Source organism: Ranitomeya imitator, chromosome 3, assembly GCF_032444005.1.
Source record: "Ranitomeya imitator isolate aRanImi1 chromosome 3, aRanImi1.pri, whole genome shotgun sequence".
Lineage (NCBI taxonomy): Eukaryota > Metazoa > Chordata > Amphibia > Anura > Dendrobatidae > Ranitomeya > Ranitomeya imitator.
This window is the reverse complement of record NC_091284.1, coordinates 25,273,657-25,288,330: the sequence shown is the minus strand read 5'-3', so window position 1 is coordinate 25,288,330 and position 14,674 is coordinate 25,273,657. Positions and strand designations below refer to the sequence as shown.

General features: G+C 43.6%; 1 protein-coding gene across 1 annotated transcript in view; it reads right to left on the bottom strand.

Moving 5' to 3' along the window:
* The window catches only part of TMEM39A (transmembrane protein 39A), a 40,814-nt gene extending 26,879 nt beyond the window's left edge, over positions 1-13,935 (bottom strand). The window contains exon 1 of the mRNA XM_069760585.1: positions 13,706-13,935. The gene's annotated coding sequence lies outside the window, so the exon portion shown is untranslated. The remainder of the gene's footprint in view (positions 1-13,705) is intronic.
* Positions 13,936-14,674: the final 739 nt, after the last annotated feature.

Below are 14,674 nucleotides of genomic sequence, written 5' to 3'. Positions count from 1 at the left end.
TCTGGTCCTCTGCGGATTTTTCCGCTGCGGATTTGATAAATCCGCAGTGCTAAACCGCTGCGGATTTATGGCGGATTTACCGCGTTTTTTTCTGCGCATTTCACTGCGGTTTTACAACTTCGATTTTCTATTGGAGCAGTTGTAAAACCGCTGCTGAATCCGCACAAAGAAGTGACATGCTGCGGAATGTAAACCGCTGCGTTTCCGTGCAGTTTTTCCGCAGCATGTGTACAGCGATTTTTGTTTCCCGTAGGTTTACATTGAACTGTAAACTCATGGGAAACTGCGTTTTCCGCAGCGTGTGCACATACCTTTAGAATTAGGCTATGTGCACACTGTGCGGATTTGGCTGCGGATTGGCCGCTGCGGATTCGCAGCAGTGTTCCATCAGGTTTACAGTACCATGTAAACATATGAAAAACCAAATCCGCTGTGCCCATGGTGCGGAAAATACCGCGCGAAAACGCTGCGTTGTATTTTCCGCAGCATGTCAATTCTTTGTGCGGATTCCGCAGCGTTTTACACCTGTTCCTCAATAGGAATCCGCAGGTGAAATCCGCACAAAAAACACTGGAAATCCGCGGAAAATCCGCAGGTAAAACGCAGTGCCTTTTACCCGCGGATTTTTCAAAAATGGTGCGGAAATATCTCACACGAATCCGCAAAGTGGGCACATAGCCTTAGGGTTAGGGTTGGAATTAGGGTTGTGGTTAGGGTTGTGATTAGGGTTACGGCTACAGTTGGGATTAGGGTTAGGGGTGTGGGGGGGTTAGTGTTGGAGGTAGAATTGAGGGGTTACCACTGTTTAGGCACATCAGGGGTCTCCAAACGCAACATGGCGCCACCATTGATTCCAGCCAATCTCGTATTCAAAAAGTCAAATGGTGCTCCCTCACTTCCGAGCCCTGACGTGTGCCCAAACAGTGGTTTACCCCCACATATGGGGTACCAGCATACTCAGGACAAACTGCGCAACAATTACTGGGGTCCAATTTCTCCTGTTACCCTTGTGAATCTAAAAAAATGCTTGCTAAAACATCATTTTTGAGGAAAGAAAAATGATTTTTTATTTTCACGGCTCTGCGTTGTAAACGTCTGTGAAGCACTTGGGGGTTCAAAGTGCTCACCACATATCTAGATAAGTTCCTTGGGGGGTCTAGTTTCTAAAATGGGGTCACTTGTGGGGGTTTCTACTGTTTAGGCACACCAGGGGCTCTGCAAACGCAACGTGACACCCGTAGACCATTCCATCAAAGTCTGCATTTCAAAAGTCACTACTTCCCTTCTGAGCCCCGGCATGTGCCCAAACAGTGGTTTACCTCCACACATGGGGTATCGGCGTACTCAGGAGAAACTGGACAACAACTTTTGGGGTCCAATTTCTTCTGTAACCCTTGGGAAAATAAAAAATTCTGGGCTAAATAATTATTTTTGAGGAAAGAAAACGTATTTATTATTTTCACGGCTCTGCATTATAAACTTCTATGAAGCACTTGGGGGTTCAAAGTGCTCACCACACATCTAGATAAGTTCCTTTCGGGGTCTAGTTTCCAAAATGGGGTCACTTGTGGGGGGTTTCTACTGTTAAGCCACATCAGGGGCTCTGCAAACGCAACGTGACGCCCACAGAGCATTCCATCAAAGTCTGCATTTCAAAACGTCACTACTTCACTTCCGAGCCCCGGCATGTGCCCAAACAGTGATTTACCCCCACATATGGGGTATCAGCGTACTCAGGAGAAACTGGACAACAACTTTTGGGGTCAAATTTCTCCTGTTACCCTTGGGAAAATAAAAAATTGCAGGCTAAAAGATCATTTTTGAGAAAATAATTTTTTATTTTTATTTTCATGGCTCTGCGTTATAAACTTCTGTGAAGCACTTGGGGGTTCAAAGTCCTCACCACACATCTAGATTAGTTCCTTTGGGGGTCTAGTTTCCAAAATGGTGTCATTTCTGGGGGATCTCCAATGTTTAGGCACACAGGGGCTCTCCAAACGTGACATGGTGTCCGTTAATGATTGGAGCTAATTTTCCATTTAAAAAGCCAAATGGCGTGCCATCCCTTCCGAGCCCTGCCGTGCGCCCAAACAGTGGTTTACCCCCACATATGGGGTATCAGCGTACTCAGGACAAACTGGACAACAATATTTGGGGTCCAATTTATCCTGTTATCCTTAGCAAAATAGGAAATTCCAGGCTAAAAAATCATTTTTGAGGAAAGAAAAAATATTTTATATTTTCATGGCTCTGCGTTATAAACTTCTGTGAAGCACCTGGGGGTTTAAAGTGCTCAATATGCATCTAGATAAGTTCCTTGGGGGGTCTACTTTCCAAAATGGGGTCACTTGTGGGGGAGCTCCAATGTTTAGGCACACAGGGGCTCTCCAAACGCGACATGGTGTCCGCTAACAATTGGAGCTAATTTTCCATTCAAAAAGTCAAATGGCGCGCCTTCCCTTCCGAGCCTTACCATGTGCCCAAACAGTGGTTTACCCCCACATATGAGGTATCGGCGTACTCAGGAGAAATTGCCCAACACATTTTAGGATCCATTTTATCCTGTTGCCCATGTGAAAATGAAAAAATTGAGGCTAAAAGAATTTTTTTGTGAAAAAAAAAGTACTTTTTCATTTTTACGGATCAATTTGTGAAGCACCTGGGGGTTCAAAGTGCTCACTATGCATCTAGATAAGTTCCTTGGGGCGTCTAGTTTCCAAAATGGGGTCACTTGTGGGGGAGCTCCAATTATTAGGCACACGGGGGCTCTCCAAACGTGACATGGTGTCCGCTAAAGAGTGGAGCCAATTTTTGATTCAAAAAGTCAAATGGCGCTCCTTCCCTTCCAAGCCCTGCCGTGCGCCCAAACAGTGGTTTACCCCCACATGTGAGGTATCAGCGTACTCAGGACAAATTGGACAACAACTTTCGTGGTTCAGTTTCTCCTTTTACCATTGGGAAAATAAAAAAATTGTTGCTAAAAGATAATTTTTGTGACTAAAAAGTTAAATGTTCATTTTTTCCTTCCAGCACCTGAAGGGTTAATAAACTTCTTGAATGTGGTTTTGAGTACCTTGAGGGGTGCAGTTTTTAGAATGGTGTCACTTTTGGGTATTTTCAGCCATATAGACCCCTCAAACTGACTTCAAATGTGAGGTGGTCCCTAAAAAAAATGGTTTTGTAAATTTCATTGTAAAAATGAGAAATCGCTGGTCAAATTTTAACCCTTATAACTTCCTAACAAAAAAAAATTTTGTTTCCAAAATTGTGCTGATGTAAAGTAAACATGTGGGAAATGTTATTTATTAACTATTTTGTGTCACATATCTCTCTGGCTTAACAGAATAAAAATTCAAAATGTGAAAATTGCGAAATTTTCAAAATTTTCGCCAAATTTCCGTTTTTATCACAAATAAACGCAGAATTTATTGACCTAAATTTACCACTAACATGAAGCCCAATATGTCACGAAAAAACAATCTCAGAACCGCTAGGATCCGTTGAAGCGTTCCTGAGTTATTACCTCATAAAGGGACACTGGTCAGAATTGCAAAAAACAAAAAGGTCTTTAAGGTCAAAATAGGCTGGGTCATGAAGGGGTTAAGACATAGGTGCAGAAGTTAGCTACGTCCTGATTATTTGTTTTTACAGATTGAGCTTACATAAAGGTAGGTAGGAGAAGTTAGCGGCCCTCCTCTTCCTTTCTGATCTCTTAACTTTACTGAATTCACGTCTCATCCTTCAAACTTTAGGATATATGCAGGTGAAGTTAGCTACTTCCTTCCGTTTTTTTGTTTTTTTTAAGAGAGCAGTTAGATTTCTGTTGAATTCTACTTAGAAGTTGACAATTCCACATTTTACTCACTAACAAACTGCATACCCCAATTATAAACTTGTGTTGGTTTTTCTGCAGTTCTGTCTCAGGCCTCCAAATGCACATATGTGAATTACGTGTACATTTAGGTGGAGAAGTTAGCTACTTCCTGTTACTCTGCCACCAGTGTCCTGCATCTGTCAGTGATCAATTTATTTTCATTTCTTTAGACCTCCAGCTGTATTAATGTGTATTATGGATACATTTAGCTGGAGGAGTTAGCTACTTCCTAATTTCTTCTGCATCACACACACACAGGTGGAGGAGTTAGCTACTTCCTAATTTCTTCTGCATCACACACACACAGGTGGAGGAGTTAGCTACTTCCTAATTTCTTCTGCATCACACACACACAGGTGGAGGAGTTAGCTACTTCCTAATTTCTTCTGCATCACACACACACACAGGTGGAGGAGTTAGCTACTTCCTAATTTCTTCTGCATCACACACACACAGGTGGAGGAGTTAGCTACTTCCTAATTTCTTCTGCATCACACACACACAGGTTGAGGAGTTAGCTACTTCCTAATTTCTTCTGCATCACACACACACACACACACAGGTGGAGGAGTTAGCTACTTCCTAATTTCTTCTGCATCACACACACAGGTGCAGGAGTTAGCTACTTCCTAATTTCTTCTGCATCACACACACACACACACACACAGGTGGAGGAGTTAGCTACTTCCTAATTTCTTCTGCATCACACACACACAGGTGGAGGAGTTAGCTACTTCCTAATTTCTTCTGCAACACACACACACATAGGTTGAGGAGTTAGCTACTTCCTAATTTCTTCTGCATCACACACACACAGGTGGAGGAGTTAGCTACTTCCTAATTTCTTCTGCATCACACACACACACACAGGTGGAGAAGTTAGCTACTTCCTAATTTCTTCTGCATCACACACACACACACACACAGGTGGAGGAGTTAGCTACTTCCTAATTTCTTCTGCATCACACACACAGGTGGAGGAGTTAGCTACTTCCTAGTTTCTTCTGCATCACACACACACACACACAGGTGGAGGAGTTAGCTACTTAATTCCTCGCTTATTTTTCAATCAAGCCCATCTCAGCACAGTGAGATGAATTGAAGAGTGATCTCTGACTGTGACTGACCAGGAAAGAATAACAGGAATTGAAAAGATTCTCTGGGTGACAAAAGGAGATTCCTAGGATATCTATCATGGTGGACAATCGCAGCCATAATACTGCTACATCCTGTCCCCAAAAGTAGATACCTAGCTCTATGATATACTTATGTCCCGAAAGTTCACACAAGAAAGGCCCTTTAAACGACATTGTTTTCTTAGCTGTCTATTGGAAAACAAACCATTGCTCTCTGTTACCAGCCATTTCAAATTGGGAGAGGCTGACAAGTATTCTTCAGAAGAGAAGAGATTCAGAAAGTAAAAGAAAACTCCCTGTCACTGAAGATAACTACCGTATGTGTCATTTGTCAGTGCTGAGAACCTCCAGAGACATTTACTGAGAAAAACAGAAAGTGTGACCGATAGCAGAAACCGCTGGAGATTACAGGATTACTGTCTCTATAATACAGGATGTAACGCAGGATCAGTAATGTAATGTATGTACACAGTGACTGCACCAGCAGAATAGTGAGTGCAGCTCTGGAGTATAATACAGGAGGTAACTCAGGATCAGTAATGTAATGTATGTACACAGTGACTGCACCATCAGAATAGTGAGTGCAGCTCTGGAGTATAATACAGGAGGTAACTCAGGATCAGTAATGTAATGTATGTACACAGTGACTGCACCATCAGAATAGTGAGTGCAGCTCTGGAGTATAATACAGGATGTAACTCAGGATCAGTAATGTAATGTATGCACACAGTGACTGCACCAGCAGAATAGTGAGTGCAGCTCTGGAGTATAATACAGAATGTAACTCAGGATCAGTAATGTAATGTATGTACACAGTGACTGCACCCGCAGAATAGTGAGTGCAGCTCTGGATTATAATACAGGAGGTAACTCAGGATCAGTAATGTAATGTATGTACACAGTGACTGCACCATCAGAATAGTGAGTGCAGCTCTGGAGTATAATACAGAATGTAACTCAGGATCAGTAATGTAATGTATGTACACAGTGACTGCACCCGCAGAATAGTGAGTGCAGCTCTGGGGTATAATACAGGATGTAACTCAGGATTAGTAATGTAATGTATGTACACAGTGACTGCACCAGCAGAATAATGAGTGCAGCTCTGGAGTATAATACAGGATGTAACTAAGGATCAGTAATGTAATGTATGTACACAGTGACTGCACCAGCAGAATAGTGAGTGCAGCTCTGGAGTATAATACAGGATGTAACTCAGGATCAGTAATGTAATGTATGTACACAGTGACTGCACCAGCAGAATAGTGAGTGCAGCTCTGGAGTATAATACAGGAGGTAACTCAGGATCAGTAATGTAATGTATGTACACAGTGACTGCACCAGCAGAATAGTGAGTGCAGCTCTGGGGTATAATACAGGATGTAACTCAGGATCAGTAATGTATGTACACAGTGACTGCACCAGCAGAATAGTGAGTGCAGCTCTGGAGTATAATACAGGATGTAACTCAGGATCAGTAATGTAATGTATGTACACAGTGACTGCACCCGCAGAATAGTGAGTGCAGCTCTGGGGTATAATACAGGATGTAACTCAGGATCAGTAATGTAATGTATGTACACAGTGACTGCACCATCAGAATAGTGAGTGCAGCTCTGGAGTATAATACAGAATGTAACTCAGGATCAGTAATGTAATGTATGTACACAGTGACTGCACCATCAGAATAGTGAGTGCAGCTCTGGAGTATAATACAGAATGTAACTCAGGATCAGAAATGTAATGTATGTACACAGTGACTGCACCAGCAGAATAGTGAGTGCAGCTCTGGAGTATAATACAGGATGTAACTCAGGATCAGTAATGTAATGTATGTACACAGTGACTGCACCAGCAGAATAGTGAGTGCAGCTCTGGAGTATAATACAGGAGGTAACTCAGGATTAGTAATGTAATGTATGTACACAGTGACTGCACCCGCAGAATAGTGAGTGCAGCTCTGGAGTATAATACAGGATGTAACTCAGGATCAGTAATGTAATGTATGTACACAGTGACTGCACCATCAGAATAGTGAGTGCAGCTCTGGAGTATAATACAGAATGTAACTCAGGATCAGTAATGTAATGTATGTACACAGTGACTGCACCCGCAGAATAGTGAGTGCAGCTCTGGAGTATAATACAGGATGTAACTCAGGATCAGTAATGTAATGTATGTACACAGTGACTGCACCAGCAGAATAGTGAGTGCAGCTCTGGAGTATAATGCAGGATGTAACTCAGGATCAGTAATGTAATGTACACAGTGACTGCACCAGCAGAATAGTGAGTGCAGCTCTGGAGTATAATACAGGATGTAACTCAGGATCAGTAATGTATGTACACAGTGACTGCACCAGCAGAATAGTGAGCGCAGCTCTGGAGTATAATACAGAATGTAACTCAGGATCAGTAATGTAATGTATGTACACAGTGACTGCACCAGCAGAATAGTGAGTGCAGCTCTGGAGTATAATACAGGATGTTACTCAGGATCAGTAATGTAATGTATGTACACAGTGACTGCACCATCAGAATAGTGAGTGCAGCTCTGGGGTATAATACAGGATGTAACTCAGGATCAGTAATATAATGTATGTACACAGTGACTGCACCCGCAGAATAGTGAGTGCAGCTCTGGAGTATAATACAGGATGTAACTCAGGATCAGTAATGTAATGTACACAGTGACTGCACCAGCAGAATAGTGAGTGCAGCTCTGGAGTATAATACAGGATGTAACTCAGGATCAGTAATGTAATGTATGTACACAGTGACTGCACCAGCAGAACAGTGAGTGCAGCTCTGGAGTATAATACAGGATGTAACTCAGGATCAGTAATGTAATGTATGTACACAGTGACTGCACCAGCAGAATAGTGAGCGCAGCTCTGGAGTATAATACAGAATGTAACTCAGGATCAGTAATGTAATGTATGTACACAGTGACTGCACCAGCAGAATAGTGAGTGCAGCTCTGGAGTATAATACAGGATGTAACTCAGGATCAGTAATATAATGTATGTACACAGTGACTGCACCCGCAGAATAGTGAGTGCAGCTCTGGAGTATAATACAGGATGTAACTCAGGATCAGTAATGTAATGTATGTACACAGTGACTGCACCAGCAGAATAGTGAGTGCAGCTCTGGGGTATAATACAGGATGTAACTCAGGATCAGTAATGTAATGTATGTACACAGTGACTGCACCAGCAGAATAGTGAGTGCAGCTCTGGAGTATAATGCAGGATGTAACTCAGGATCAGTAATGTAATGTACACAGTGACTGCACCAGCAGAATAGTGAGTGCAGCTCTGGAGTATAATACAGGATGTAACTCAGGATCAGTAATGTAATGTATGTACACAGTGACTGCACCAGCAGAATAGTGAGTGCAGCTCTGGGGTATAATACAGGATGTAACTCAGGATCAGTAATGTATGTACACAGTGACTGCACCAGCAGAATAGTGAGTGCAGCTCTGGAGTATAATACAGGATGTAACTCAGGATCAGTAATGTAATGTATGTACACAGTGACTGCACCCGCAGAATAGTGAGTGCAGCTCTGGGGTATAATACAGGATGTAACTCAGGATCAGTAATGTAATGTATGTACACAGTGACTGCACCAGCAGAATAGTGAGTACAGCTCTGGGGTATAATACAGGATGTAACTCAGGATCAGTAATGTAATGTATGTACACAGTGACTGCACCAGCAGAATAGTGAGTGCAGCTCTGGAGTATAATGCAGGATGTAACTCAGGATCAGTAATGTAATGTACACAGTGACTGCACCAGCAGAATAGTGAGTGCAGCTCTGGAGTATAATACAGGATGTAACTCAGGATCAGTAATGTAATGTATGTACACAGTGACTGCACCAGCAGAATAGTGAGTACAGCTCTGGGGTATAATACAGGATGTAACTCAGGATCAGTAATGTAATGTATGTACACAGTGACTGCACCAGCAGAATAGTGAGTGCAGCTCTGGAGTATAATACAGGATGTAACTCAGGATCAGTAATGTAATGTATGTACACAGTGACTGAACCAGCAGAATAGTGAGCACAGCTCTGGAATAATGTATGTATGGTGAAGATCCAGGAAAGCGCAGTGAAATTTGCAGCCTATCAGGTCCAATCTTAAAGACATATTACAGGTCTGGTTGGGGATGATTACGTGCTAATGTCTGTGCAGTGAGAACCACATTCAGTGTAGAACTGATGCCGGGAATACAGAATTAGCTTTCTGCATTAAACCATTCAGGACACCAGTAATAAGGTAACCGCTCCTCTTCTTAAAGGGATTTTACTATCTGCAGCTCCGGCAGTGAGTACAGTATAGACACACATAACACTATATGAAGATGTGAGTCCGTGCCTTCGGTCTCCTGTGACTAATTGTAGATTATTTAGGAAGTGAATGCTCCGGTCGCTGAGATCATAATCCTTAATAATTCGATAATTCCCCTTTAAGTCGTGAGAAGAGGTAAATACATGAGGTCACAAGTGACTCCCAAAGCAAATATCCATTGTGTGTGAATAAGAGGAGCATTGTGTGACGATGGGCAGCGCAGCGGCGAGGGGAGACCTACAGGTACTAGTGGGGTCCACACAGCCCACCCCAAAAATACCGAGCAGATATGACAAAAGGAAATGCTCTGCTTCCTGGAGGGAAGACCCAGAATTTCATTTTTTATATCCATGACTTAAAAAAAAAAAAAAAAAATCCAATACTCACCCTATAGACCCCGGCTGACAGTGATGACATCACATACACGCATGTGACCGCTGCAGCCAATCACAGACCTCATCAGTGATGCTTCATTGGACAGCAAGAAACTGCAAAGGCCAGTGATTGGCTGCAGCAGTCACTGCTGAAAAAAAAAAAAAAAAATTTAACCTCTTCAATGCCAGTCCATTATTTGTTTTGGCCTCTTTTCCCCCCCAAGAGCCAATTTGTTTTTGTTTTTTATCGACACCATTTATTTTACCAGATAAAAGGATCACAAAATGGTGAAGTTAAGCAATAAAAAAAACGAATAAACAAATAAAGCAGTTTCTTTTTATTCACTTTAGATTTTTAGTACTTTGGACTTTTAAGGAAGCGACGATAATTTTTTTTATTTTTTTTGGATTGGCAGAAAATAAAGGAGGGCGGGTGAAGCTTTTAGATTTTTTTTTTCTCATTTGTAAAAACATTAATTTTCGAGTCCCAATTTGATCACTCGGACTATATACTGCAATACTATGGTAAGCGCCATTTACATGATCATTGGTTGGACTCCCAGGGATCGGATACTTATCACTTGTCATGTGGATAGGTTTTGATTATGGGAAAAACCCCTTTAAGAGGCTTTTTTTTTTTTTTTGTAATTTAACCCATTTAATTGTATCCTGGATCACTGCCCTTTAAACAATACAATCACCACTAGGGGGAGCTCTGTGCAGACAACTCGGCAAGATTCCAATTCAGAACGATAATCAGCGCAGAAAAGAAAACAAAAAACGTTGAAACTTGGAAACCATCAGCAAGCAGGCTGACGGATAGAATACTCTGTGTAATCAGCTGCTCGGGCATTATGACGGGCGGCCATATATTCATGGTCAGGGAGAGGCCGAATCCTTGGAAATCTCTGCGTCCTAGTGATAATCACATGTCGTCAGATGGTAGATATCTGTCCAGGCTGTTTGCTATCGAGGAGCTTCCAGCACATCACTATTTGGAAGCATCGGCTCTGTTCATCCAGTGCCTCCTGATTCATGAATAGAATGCAAGAAACGCAATGAAGACCAAAATTCCGGTAAACGCTTAATTATTTTCTCGGGAATTGCCTTTTAAGCAACGTAAAGTGTTAGTTTTGTGATTGATTGTGCCCTCCCCCCCCCATCACAGGGTGATAAAAGGGAACATGAAGGGCGACGGATGGGACGATTGCCCGGCTGATATAACTGCAGGGACGGCTTGGGTTCAGGGTTTATTTGCTTGGCGCGCAGGGCACCATGCCACAAGTGAGGGGAAGCAGGGGCCCGGGGGTCACAGAAAAGAAATCCATTCTTTCATGACGTTTAACCCCTTCCCTCCGCAGCCAATTTTCAATGTTTGGATTCAGGTCTGATTATTGTAAGATCTCTGCTGCTGTCAGTGAACGGACGGCTCGGCAGCGCAGACTGGACACAACCTCATCGGAGGGATAATAGGAGGCAGAATGTTCTGATCTCCCGTCACCACCGGAGCAGAAATCACAATTCAGCTCACAACGCCATCTCCTCCAACAGCGGCAGTGATTAGTATGGATGGGACGCCCCGGAGGACAGGTTTAAGGATCTAAAAATGAAGTAACGTGACAAAGATGAATGAGACGTTAAAAAAAAAAAAAAAAAAAAGTTGTCAGCACTACAACTCCCAGCAATTCCCAACGCTGCTGAATAGGAACCTGAATCTGGGAACATGACTCTGCAGCGCTCATCCTGGGCCTCCTAGTTCATGAAGTCTGACTCAGGTTACAGGTACCACACGGGAGCAGCACGAAACTTGGGGGTCGGCAGAGACTCGAACGTCGTCATGACATGCTGGGACTTGCAGTCCTACAGGAATCAGATGGCCTCATGTTGCGGAGTACTGCTGGTCATCGTTGCATCCCTCTGCTATAATGCAACATGAGTGGTCTGTGGCACTCCAGGACAAAACTACAACTCCCAGCATGTCCACACAGGAGCCAGGAGGTGTGATCATGAATTGTATTGCTCTGTCGTGTGCAGACGTATATGTGTATGAACTACAACTCCCAGCATGTCCACACAGGAGCCAGAAGGTGTGATCATGAATTGTATTGTTCTGTCGTGTGCAGACGTATATGTGTATGAACTACAACTCCCAGCATGTCCACACAGGCGGCAGGAGATGTGATCATGAATATTATTGCTTTGTCGTGTGCAGACGTATATGTGTATGAACTACAACTCCCAGCATGTCCACACAGGCGGCAGCAGATGTGATGATGAATTTTATAGCTCTGTCATGTGCAGATATATGTGTATGAACTACAACTCCCAGCATGTCCACACAGGAGCCAGGAGGTGTGATCATGAATTGTATTGCTCTGTCATGTGCAGACGTATATGTGTATGAACTACAACTCCCAGCATGTCCACACAGGAGCCAGAAGGTGTGATCATGAATTGTATTGTTCTGTCGTGTGCAGACGTATATGTGTATGAACTACAACTCCCAGCATGTCCACACAGGCGGCAGGAGATGTGATCATAAATATTATTGCTTTGTCGTGTGCAGACGTATATGTGTATGAACTACAACTCCCAGCATGTCCACACAGGCGGCAGCAGATGTGATGATGAATTTTATAGCTCTGTCATGTGCAGATATATGTGTATGAACTACAACTCCCAGCATGTCCACACAGGCGGAAGAATGTATGATCATGAATTTTATAGCTCTGTCATGTGCAGATATATGTGTATGAACTACAACTCCCAGCATGTCCACACAGGCGGAAGAATGTACGATCATGAATTTTATAGCTCTGTCATGTGCAGATATATGTGTATGAACTACAACTCCCAGCATGTCCACACAGGCGGAAGAATGTATGATCATGAATTTTATAGCTCTGTCATGTGCAGATATATGTGTATGAACTACAACTCCCAGCATGTCCACACGGGCGGAAGAATGTATGATCATGAATTTTATAGCTCTGTCATGTGCAGATATATGTGTATGAACTACAACTCCCAGCATGTCCACACAGGCGGAAGAATGTATGATCATGAATTTTATAGCTCTGTCATGTGCAGATATATGTGTATGAACTACAACTCCCAGCATGTCCACACGGGCGGAAGAATGTATGATCATGAATTTTATAGCTCTGTCATGTGCAGATATATGTGTATGAACTACAACTCCCAGCATGTCCACACAGGCGGAAGAATGTATGATCATGCATTTTATAGCTCTGTCATGTGCAGACGTATATTTGCATGAACTACAACTCCCAGCATGTCCACACAAGCGGCAGGAGATGTGATCATGAATTTTATTGCTTTGTCATGTGCAGACCTATATGTGTATGAACTACAACTCCCAGCATGTCCACACAGGCCGCAGAATGTATGATTGTGCATTTTATTGTTCTGTCTTGTGCAGACGTAAGTGTATGAACTACAACTCCCAGCATGTTCAGTTTGCAGCTTCAGGAGCATCCAGGGATCGGATACATCCTGTTGGTAAACTACAACTCCCAGCATGCCCTGGCAGCTTGCATCTGATGCTACGCGATAATAATGGCATGCACATACGCATGCATTCTGCAACCCAACCATAGCAGGACTACAACTCCCAGCACGTCCTCACAATCTGCAGCAAAACTATAACTCCCATCGTGCCCTGAGTAAGGAGGACTGAACGTGTGGGACACTACAAGTCCCAGCGGATGACACCGTGTATATAGCGGGGGAGCACTGTGTGCATATATAGGGGTATACAGCAGTAATCTGCAACCTGTGGCTGCACAGCTGTTGGGGAACTACAAGTCGCAGCATGCCCTGGCAGGTGAGGAATGTCAGAGCATGCTGGGAGTAGTAGTTCCACAGCAGCTGGGCAGCCACAGGTTGCAGGGAGCCGCGGTGACACACTGCAGCACCGGAGCGGGCTGTACTCACACATGGAAGGGCAGCTGCAGCAGCTCAGTCATCGGTCGGGGCTGGTCTCCGGCGCGGGGCTGCCTGCCGCATAGTGAGCCCATGCAGGGTGCACGTCCTGGGGGAGGGTGCAGGGGAGCGGACACCCCTCTTCCTGCAGCCGCTGCCTCCCCAGCTCTCTTCTTCCCTTTACTCTCCGCCGCTGCCCAGGAGAGACGTGGCAGAGCGAATCGGTGGCGTCATCACCGAGCGACGCTTGGCGCATGCTCCGTGAGTAGGTGAGGCTCCGTTGCGCGGAAGCGTAAAGCGAGAGGGGAATTCCGGCGGCCATGTTGGTGGTGGCACATCTGGATGAGTGTATAAAACATGATGAACTAAAATATCATTTTGTTTTTTACATATTTTTTTTATTAAAAATCAATGACAAATACAAAGATAAATAGTAATCTCTCTATATCTATACCGATATACTGAGTGGGATGCGCAAATCTCCTAACGTGTATTTGCTTAGGTCCAAATAAAAAACAAACATTATATCCGGCTGTTATAATGCAGTTTTCCTTTCTTCTCAAATGAGGGCCATGTGGTTATGTGAGGGGTGACAGTCATTAACGTCAACGATGTGTGTCGCCCCCATGTGACCGTGTGAGAACTGAAGCGGAGGGCCGGGAAGCTGCGGCAGAGGAGGCTTATGGGGGTATTCATGTCTCCAAGGTCCTATCCCAATATGTAGTAGGTGCAATAATATTATTATTAGCAAATCCCTCCAATTAGAAATGTAGGATAGTTCTTCTGATTCGCTATGTCACTTACCCCCATGTGCAGGCATTGCAGGACCTTAGGTCTCCATGGTTATGACCACTAACAACTAACTAACTGTCACTATATGGGTAAGTTCTCACTCACTGGGCGTTTTTGCTACTTTTTTTCTGCATCAAAACCTGATAATCTTGGCAGGAAAGAAGCTGCGGCAAAAACGCAGGTTTTGGT